This window comes from Watersipora subatra, chromosome 11 (genome assembly GCF_963576615.1).
Source record: "Watersipora subatra chromosome 11, tzWatSuba1.1, whole genome shotgun sequence".
Lineage (NCBI taxonomy): Eukaryota > Metazoa > Bryozoa > Gymnolaemata > Cheilostomatida > Watersiporidae > Watersipora > Watersipora subatra.
Window position 1 is genome coordinate 29,551,022 of NC_088718.1, and position 11,378 is coordinate 29,562,399.

An 11,378-nucleotide genomic window follows, 5' to 3' on the forward strand; every position below is an offset into this window, starting at 1 on the left:
CACTGTCATCAGAGTCAGTGCTGCTATTGCTTTTTAATTATCCTAATTATTAATTAATCACAAAAATCTGAATCGGCTAATAAGTCCTCAACACAAATAGTAATTTGTTTTCTAACTCGGATGCATTTAATGAACTTGCACAAAAACTTTTGTTTTTAAGTTTTAAATTCTCAAACAAAGCTTTAAAATTAACCTTTTGGTTAATTTTATAGAGAAATCTTAGGAAAACACTGTCACTATCATAAAAGTCCTAAAGACCAGTGGTTATGTAATCAACAATAATATAATTAGGTTACTAGCGATTGCTGGTAAAATCTCAAAAATGCGTCTACGTGGTCGACCATAGAAAACGCATAAATGAGTCTACTTCAGTGAAATGGTTAAAAACGTTGGATTTGCCACTGTTTGTGATAATAAACATGTTCATTTCTTTTGCAGCCAGTCTACTTATCCATTTTTTCCAGCTATGACTACACAGAACTACAGCTACTACAGAACTTGCACGGGTACTGCTAATGCGTTTTACCTACTAAATTTCTACTTCAAAATGGTAAGTACTTTTCATTCAATGTTGTAGTGTATTGTATATGAATTGCCACACCTCAACTTCTTAATAACGTTGGATTTGCCACTGTTGGTGTTAATGGGACAAGTTCATTTTCTTCAGCAGCCGAGTTACTAATTTTTTTTCCAGCTACGAGTAGGCCTACTGTAAATTACTACTACAAAACTTGCACGAGTACTCTGAGGGTTGCGATAGGCGATGGTGAAAAGAAAGAGAGCAGCTGGTATCAACTTACTCACCCTGTTTTAGCCATGCCCAGCTGTACGTCGCCTGCTCAGAAGTAGGCACAAGCCTAAAACTGTTTGTTCATACACCTGACAGAAAAACAATTCTCAGGTACATCGTCATCAAAACCATGGCAATCACTACAGCTCTGTTGTCTACTGAAGTTGTCCCAGCTACATAAATTATGCAGTGTGATGTTTTTACACAAAAAATCCACAACAAAGGTAAGGTTTTGTGTGATTAAAACACATGAGTGTAGCAATACTTGAAGTGGGTGAATACATGGCCTTCACATACAAAACACAGCTCTACCTAGATGGAATCATTGCCCTTGAACCAGATTTTGACATTCACATGCAGAAGCTAGAAGAAGTGTTCTAATACCTGAAGAGAGAATAGGCAAAGATACTTGCACATATTGAGATATGATAATCGTGCTTGCTTGTACTTAATATCATTCAACATTCAAGGTGCGCATCATACTGGTAATCACATCATTTGGTTAAAATGTTGAAGACAGTTTTACGAGGCATTATCTGATAATTGTATACAAAATGCTTGACAGTGTACCTAGTAGAAGCAGGATGACAAACTGATGCTTCAAAAGTGGCATTTTACAAACTTTACAGCAGCCAAATGGCTGCTTTGCAACTCCGTCGGTTTGCAAGTAAGCATATCATTGTTCCCCATTACCCCGTCATCCTCACATATTTTTTTGAAGTTCTTTTAACACATTCCTATGTTTGGTATACAATGGAACAATGAATATATGATTGATGAACTCTAAATGGTTTTAGAATGTGAACATGTGATGGCTCTAAACAGAACAGGTTTAAAATTGAACCGTACCATTACAGTGTGTTAAACCTAATACATGCCCTTTTGTAGTGTGGACTTTTCTAGTACAGTCGTTCTTGTCTGCTCCTGCTGTGGTTTGTTAGAGCAGAAGACCAATGAAAATTTTGTTTAACAACGAGTGTGGTTGCATCTTGCTTCCTTCAGAAAACCATTATCAGGTTTACAAGTCAACCTATGCATGATCAAAATCTAGTGTGTTACAATACCCAGCCATACACCAGAAATTTTAATACAAAAATTATTAAAAGAGAACTAACATTCCATTTGTAAGTGTAAATTTAAAATTTAATACTCCTTTAAAATTTATAAACAGTATAAAGCCGTAACTTTTGTAACTTTTATTTTACATACTTATAAAATAATTATACTATTTAAAAATAATCTTATATTACTTTTGAAATGATATAATATAACCTATATTATCAATATAACTTATATTAAGTATGATTGCATTTAATGATACAAAAAATCATATATGTAACTGAAAATTAATTTCTAGTTTAATTTAACATTAGTAACCTAAAAGGATAACCTGTTGAATGTATTACATACAGTTCTATGCAAAAAATATATGTAAAATAAAATTGCTGTTAAGAATGTCTAAATCAGTGCAAAATATGTGTTAATTTATTGTCTTCATAAATAGAAACTGTTGACTACCAGATTCTACATACATGTATTTGAGATCAGAGCAAGTCAAGATTATCACATCCCTGAGTCAACAACAAGAAACAAACTGGGTTTAAACTCGGAAGTGGTGATCACGTTAACCAAAGAAACTAATTAACCAAATCCTAATCTAATCTTTTATCCCAATTGTTTCTTTGAACATCTTTTTGCATCAGTTTTATTCCATTGGAACCAAGTAAAAATAGGCAAATTGTATTTTTATTTGACAAGTGTGCGGCTTCACCATTATGGTGCTTATTTGATCGACAACAACGGAAACCCTAGCCGAATGACAGAGACAAGGCCAAACATCTTGCTACCACACCAACTGGCTGGCAGGAAAATGCGTTTGTGCAGCCAGGTCCAGAGGGAGTCGACTTGACCTTATATGATCAGTCCCAGATGAGACCGTGTCGACTGTGCAAAAGGCTGGTCAGCTGCCAGGCAGTATAGGAGTGACCGGCCAGCCACCACCATTATTAAGATTATCAACTAGCCACCAGGCCGGTGTAAGACGACCGGCAGACTTCGGATGATTAGCGAAGAGCCATTCCAGCATCTAATGATTTGCGACAGCCAAATATTGGCGGAGCAAGATGAGCCTCACCCAATGCAGTTATTTGTGAACACACTGTACTGCATTAATTATATTTTATACAAATAGATATATATATATATATTTGTATATCAAAATATATCTATGTATATATATATTTATATATCAATATGTATATATATATATAAAATTGTTTCCTCACCCCGGATACCTGTATGGGTGGTAAAATCTGCTCTAACTCGGGTCTAATTCTGCTGTAACTATATATATATATATATATATATATATATATATATATATATATATATATATATATATATATATATATATATATATATATATTGTAATTCATTAGCAGTGATTTATTCCCTCATACTGTGAGGGTTAATTTTTATATATTGTTATTGCTTCTTGAAACTGTATGTTCACATATTTTTTTGCTCTGCTTTCATTAATAAGTGAAATTTGAGCTCGCAGATGCAGTCGTGCAGTATTGCTATTACGGAGTTAGAGATCAAAATATAGCTATAATTATTAAACCTGCGAGTGCTAAGAACTCTTCAACATCCAATATTTTATTTGTATCTACCAATATATTAGAATTTAGAAAGCACTTTGCTTTTCTCTTTTTGCAGCTGTAAATATTTTAGTCAAAAATACTTGACTGCAAATTCTAAATGAGGTACAATAAAGACAGTCTAGATATAACATTACAGTTTTTGTCTTTCAAAAACGTTTGAACGCCTTTTCATAAGTTGGTATTGCTTTCTCTGGAAACAAAATGACTGCAAATTTTTGTATAACTATTAAACCATTCAAATATCAAAGCAGCTTTTAGAGCTCTGCATCTAAGCTATTCAATATATTGCACATTTAACATAATTTGGTGAGTTGTTTTACTAGTCAGCATTAATGACACACTTGAACTAATTATAAAAAATTGTCAGTATGCCAGAGACAAAAATATAGCAAATATACAACAAATTATTATTTTCAACACACTTTGGTCGTTTTCAGCTAGAACAACCACATTTTTTACAACATGCATTTTATTACATATATATTGAATTTAATAATCACAAAAATACAACAATTATCAAATGTGCAGCTCACAGTAGAAGATTACATCATCAATATTATTTTCCCTTAAAGATAACGCAAAGCATAAATAATAGTTTAAGCCGAGTTGCTTAAAGACCAAATGCAAAAACTGAAAAACAATAGATAAATTGTTAAAATAGACTATGAACCATGAAGAGAGACAATAGCTGAAGAACAATAGGTAAATTGCAAAATGAGGCTATGAACCATAAAATCAGACATTAGCTGAAAACCAATAGGTAAATTGCTATAATAGACTATGAACCATATAAAGAGATAATATCTGAAGACCAATAGGTAAATTGCTATAATAGACTATGAACCATAAAAAGAGACAATAGCTGAAGAACAATAGGTAAATTGCTATAATAGACTATGAACCATAAAAAGAGACAATAGCTGAAGAACAATAGGTAAATTGCAAAATGAGGTATTGAACCAAAAAACTAGACATTAGCTGAAGAACAATAGGTAAATTGCAAAATGAGGTATTGAACCAAAAAACCAGACATTAGCTGAAGAACAATAGGTAAATTGCTATAATAGACTATGAACCATAAAAAGAGACAATAGCTGAAGAACAATAGGTAAATTGCAAAATGAGGCTATGAACCAAAAAACCAGACATTAGCTGAAGAACAATAGGTAAATTGCAAAATGAGGCTATGAACCAAAAAACCAGACATTAGCTGAAGAACAATAGGTAAATTGCAAAAACACCATTTGAATCACGGAAAATTATAATATAGAAATCTATCACAGATATTGCATGATTGCATGATCATGTAATATTACCATGATAATATTTGATCAGGTATATTTATGTAGTATGATGATAATATTTGATCAGGTATATTTATGTAGTATGCAGAGAAAATACAAACAATTAAAAACTAAAAACAACCAAAGAAATAAGATAATAACAAGAAAATTATACCCAAACTTCATGATATTTATCTGTGAGTTTTACTTCTTGAATTGTTTAATAACTCCCACCTACATGTAGTCAGTCTGCTATCTACTGGCCAATTACTACATGAAACAGCAATGTTATTATTAAAACCTAATTTTACCATCCTCAATGCTATCAACTACAGAGATAAAGTTCTTGTATAGCGGTAACCTTGTCTTAAAAGTGATATAAAAACTTACCAGAAGGCTCAATCGTGTCTGACCACGATTGGTCAATTGTCTTAAAATTTAGGGAAATAAATATTTATTATCAAAAAATTGTATTGTTTGAAACTATTTTTGGCATGGCTAGTAGTCAGTGACTCCCCTATGCATGCAAATATAACAAGTGGTGACTTATTAATTGATAAAATACACCAACATAAGTTAACTCGTTATAAGCTACTCTCAGAGCTGTTAACGTTATACAAGCTTCTGAACTTGCGTGAAACATTATTATACAAAAAGTGCTATCAAAACTGAAATTTAAGACTACAAAAATTTACATATCAAAACGTCATTAATAAAATTAGACAAAGGAACTGTTAACAATGTTTAAACTGTTAGTACAGAAAATATAAAAAAATTGTGAGCTTTCATTAAAATATAAAAAAAACAGAAAATTAGTTGAATGAAACATTTTTCCTTTCTCGGTATATAGTTTTCAGTTCGGACCATAATATGAAAAAGGTGGAGTTGTTATGTAACTTTTGTGTGATCAACTTTTTGCTACAACTTGTTGCCTATTCCATGGAAAACATGACTACTATATCATAAAAAGTCACAACGGATATAATAGTGGTAGTCATCTCTAGGATATAATTTTTGTTTATTTTTTAAAAAACAAACAAAATCGTTACAAATCCATCAGCAAAATATTGCTTCTAAGTATAACAGAACATGGTCTGTCTGACAAGTACATGTGTGCATGGGAAATAAAGTTGGCAACAATATTATAAGCATGAACATAAACTGTAGTTATTAAAATCTGTATAACAATATCAAGACAACTTAAACAATAGTCTATCTGTGTAACAAAATAGTTCGACCATGAACAGTGCTGATAATAAGAAGCCAGATAAATAAGATTGATGTATTGTTGAAAGCGAACCTGCCAGTGAAACTGCAATATTATCTATTTTGGTCCAACACACATCATTTGGTAGTTTACTCTAAAGGTTTTGTCTTTAATTTTTTGGCAACATTCAACTTTCTAAAGGAATAATTTTAGGCAAGTTTATTGCGACAAGAAAGAGTTTTGTTTACTTATTTAGCAGTTACATATTTTCAAACTACACAAAGTATTGGGTATGTCAACTAACATCATCATTCATATTACTGCATGTATTTCAATTTCGTATAAGTTCATAAAATTAGTGACCATAAACTGTAACTGAACTAATCTGCCCGGTACAAGAGAAACACATTTTATCAAGGTGTAATACTGGTCAAGTAGTCCATCATGATGTCCACAGAAGTTATCCCCCTTTTCCGAGACATAGAATATTCCAGAAACGTCATCTGCTACTGTGACATAAGCATTGGCTGCACGCTGGTAGGTGCCTAAAGCTACAATTTGAAAGCTGTGAGTGCAGTTCCAGAATAAAAAAATTTTTAAATATTTGAAGAACAGATTTTAAAGATGTTGAAGCAGAGTTGCTGCTATAAAAGTCTCATGTAAGTTTAAAAGTTTTAAGCACTGTATTCACTCACTGTTATATCATGTGGTCACTCACTGTAATACCCTATGGTCACTCACTGTAATACCCTATGGTCACTCATTGTAATACCCTGTGGTCACTCACTGTAATACCCTATGGTCACTCATTGTAATACCCTATGGTCACTCACTGTGATACCCTTTGGTCATTCACTGTAATACTCAATGGTCATTCACTGTAATACCATATGGTCACTTACTGTAATACCTTATGGTCACTCACTGTCATACCCTATGGTCACTCACTGTAATACCCTTTGGTCACTCACTGTAATACCCTATGGTCACTCACTGTAATATCCTATGGTCACTCACTCTAATACCCTATGCTAAATTCTTATCACTGGGCTTCCATGGCACAGTTTATCCGCATGTTTGTGTCATACGCAAGCTGGGAACAGCAAAAAATTTGCAAGTCCAAGTGATTTTTGTTACTCGTAAATTTTTAATGATCGTTGCATGCTTGCCAAATATGGAAATGGCTCTTGCGAACAATTCACCAAAAAATGCTGCGAAGGCAATCCCATTTTAAACATTTGCAAACTTCTGTCATTATGACATGTAATTTGATCTAGAGAGTTTCTAAAGCTTTGTTTAGACTCTTAGCTTAGAAATATTATATAGCATGCAAATTTCCATTCAAACACTTATCACACTGTGAAATAAAGTGTGCACAACTTCAGAATCATTCCACCTGCATCATAAAAAACATGATGTATTGGTTTTCGGGTTACTAAAACCCAAATCCCTTTACAATGGTTGAGTGACTCGGAGTGATGTAATATTTGAGTTAATATGTCTTCGCTACTATCTTCATATATTGTCTAATCAGCCAATAAAACCAAATATATCGTTTTGGTTTATATGAGATTTTGAAGAAACTAAACTTTGAAAGCATCAACTTACCTCTGTTGAGTATATCAACAGCATAAATCATTTGTAATTTCTGTAAGTCAACCCTCCACCAAGGATTCTTTTCATAGTTTGTGTGCATGAGTGATTCTATCTCACTATTGATTGGCACATACATTCCATCTACAGCTTTTTCTGCTGTAAATTGGCTGACAAAAGTGCTGCTCATCTTAGCTGGCTTTCCTGAAAGATGTAAAAACAATCAACAATAGATCTATGTTATATAATTAGACTTATTCATTAAAAGGCTTATAGGTAGAAGAAGCTCCAAACTATTTCTAATTGAAGATATTTATTTCTGTTGAAAGATATTTTAGTGGTTCAAAGTTAATGTCACTAACAATCTTTATTGAAAAGTTGAGCTGATTTTTAGGTTCTCTTCCCAGTTGATTGATATCTGTTCTTTTTTAGCTCATGTAAATTTCAGCAAATTGTTTTTAGTTTCACTGTAAAATTTATTAAATGATCAAGAATTGTTCTTGTTTTTCCTTCAGCACAAGCTGTACCAATTTTTATTGGAGCTACTAATGTAGTAACATTAAGCTGTTTTCTTGTGCAATAAATTAACTAATTCAATATCGTAATGGTACATAACGTCACAGTTCACAGCTAACAGTCGACTGTTGCCTTCAGCGTCCACTGCTACCTTCGTATCATTAAAATTAGTTTATTATTTGTTGTCACAAGGTCTACATAGAAAATAGCTATCAAAAAAAATATAATTTGTGGAAAAAATGCTATAAACAAAACAACAGATTAATTTGGTTAAATTGATAAACTAAAAACGTCCATGAAAGTCAAACAGCAAAATATCGCGGCAGGCTTTCAAGCTCATGTGAGTATAGTTTGTTTGACTCGCACTTTTGGGAACGTCAAAGTGTAAGAAATAAAGTTGGCATTACAATTATTACCATAAATATAATTATTTAAACTTAAATATGTTTTACAGAAAAAAATTGTTTCTGACGAATTTATTGTACACATACTAATAGCACTATAAACAGGAGATTAAACTTTATTAGATATCAGAATAACACAAAACCTTAAAAATAATATATGTATGAAACAATACATTGATACCTAAAACCATGCCCTGTGTGATAATATAATCAAACCATGAACAATATTCTATGTGTGTAATAATATAGTCATATCTTGAATAATGCTTTATGTGTGTAATATTACAGTAAAAATTTAAAAATGCTCTACTGTATCTAACAATACAGTCAAACCTTAAACAATGTTCTCTGCACGTAAAAACACAGTCCAACATTTAAGGTTGACTTGCAAAAAAACTCACATTACAGTCATTTGGTATCAAAAAGTTGACTGGGTCTTACTTTGCTGTGTTGTAGGTGTAAAATATGTAGAATTGTGATTACAAGCTCCTAAAATTTCCAAAATTAACAGTTAATCACAGCCATCACAAAAACGCCGTAGGTGAGAACCCATTTATTTCAAAGACGTACTCAACAGGACGCAGTTATTGTTTTGGCACGTGATGCCATCACGTGAATTGAACGGCCAATAAAAGGCTCAATACAAAACATATCGTAGCACTAGTTTATGACAAACACTTTAGGTGCTACCGGAAAGTCTGTATCGAATAAACATGCGCGCTACTTTACAGTTTTGTTCCAGTTTAGTCTAATCATCTAGTCATAATCTGATCATGTGACCCGTAATTTTTGCCAATTGGCGGGATCAATTTCTGCAGAATTTTTTGACTATCACAAGTGACCAACAGGCGCCCTATGTTTATCAGAGGATGATATGCACTCCTTTGGGCTAAGTTTAAAAATTTAAACAATTTTTAAGGCTAGTTTTTGAGATATCAGGTCTTAAAGTGACAGCATCACGATGATGATGAAAAAATTGCATAAAAAGTATATTCGTGAAAATATTGCGACAAATGAGGTTGCATGAAAATGTAAACTGGAGCCATTGCGTTGCCAAGTACAACCCATTTGAGCCATTTTGGAAACGAATTCCAACATACAGTGTGTTCGTGATAGCTGTGATTAACTGTACGTTTCTGAGCTTTTAAAAGCTTGTAGTCACATTTCCACATATCTTGCACTTACAACACAGCCAAGCAAAACATGGTGAACTTTTTTATAGCAAATGAATGTAACGTGAATTTTGTATGCGAGTCAACCTTTAAACAATGCTCTATATGTGTTATAATACAGTCAAACCGTAAACAATGCTCTATGTGTGTTATAATACAGTCAAACCTTAAACAATGTTCTATATGTATAACAACACAGTCAAACCGTAAACAATGCTCTATGTGTGTAACAATATAGTCAAACCTTAAGCAATGCTCAATGCGTGTTTTAATCATAGACCTATTAACTATACTTTATAGCTAATATACTGTATAGCTAATAGGTCTATGGTTATAATACAGTCAAACCTTAAACAACTCTCTATATGTCTTATAATACAGTCAAACCGTAAACAATGATCTATATGCTTTATAATACAGTTAAACCTTAAACAAGGCTTTATGTGTGTAATAATACAGTCATATCTTAAATAATGCTTCAAGTACAGTATGTAATAACATAGTCATACCTTGAGCAATGAGTTTGTCAACTCGTGGGACATACACCTCTTTCGTGTGTTTGTCTGGGCTAAGTGACCAAAAATCTCTTTCAGATGTATCAACCACATAGCAACTGAATGACCATTTTTCATACACAAAAGCTTGGCAGGTTGACATGTCGGTACATGTCAAGGCACATTCAATAGGGCTTCTGATCTTCTCATTGACAGCGACTGTTTGTATTTGAGGCAGAATGTTTTGCTTTTCGTATGTGAGGAGAGGGTCTGATCTTACGATCTCTATCACTATTATAGCTAGTGTCACCAATATGGAACCTACAAGCCAAGATATTACATTTTATGAGTTCTTCAAGCTTATTGAAAATATTGCAATATTCTTGAGAAGGCACATCTGACCTGCGTTTAAACTCTGCGTGAAACACCAAATTCTTTAATTGTGCACATTCTGCTCACAATCGTTAGTTCTTTATATTTGCATATAGAAAACCCACCATTGGTTCTTAGTTTTTTTTTATTCAAAGCATTTCTTTTAATGTCATATTCAAACGTGTTCAAATATACATTTTAATGGATCAAATTAATTTTTCTTGTTAGAGTTTAATGTGAAAATTGGGCTGTTGTAACATTTGTAGTTCAGCAAAATTTCATAGTCTTGCATGATTTTGGTACCACAATGGCACTATACTACGACCTGGAATAATTGTTAGTGACACATATTTGGATTGCATTTAACGACTTAGTAAAATTGATTTTGAGGGGCATCCACTAATAATTATATTAATAAAAGAGTATATTTTGTCTATCACTGGTACATAGTTCATAAGACTCATGCTATTACAAATGAATATTTTAATACATGTTTTTTGAACAGAACCAATAAATTCATTCAAAGTTGGTGTAATCTAAGCGAAAATCTAAATGGAAATCCAAAAGTTTTCTAAGTGGAGTAAGTTGGGCAGAGAGTCAATCAGATATAAAAGTTTAGTGCATCGCTGTGGTACAACTCATTTTTACCGTTGTTATGTATATGCCAACATTTTAAAAAAACACATTCGGTATGTTCCTGTCAAGTTCACACGTCAAAACTAAAATCTATATTATTTTGCTTTTTTTAAATAATACTAGTCGATTGTGAAAAATTTTGATAGAGCAATTTAAAGTTTATTAATGGTCTATTTTACTATTTTTTTAAAATAGAGTAGAAGGAAACCAAAAAAGTACAGAAAAGAGCCAGTTTGGCTCACTGAAAA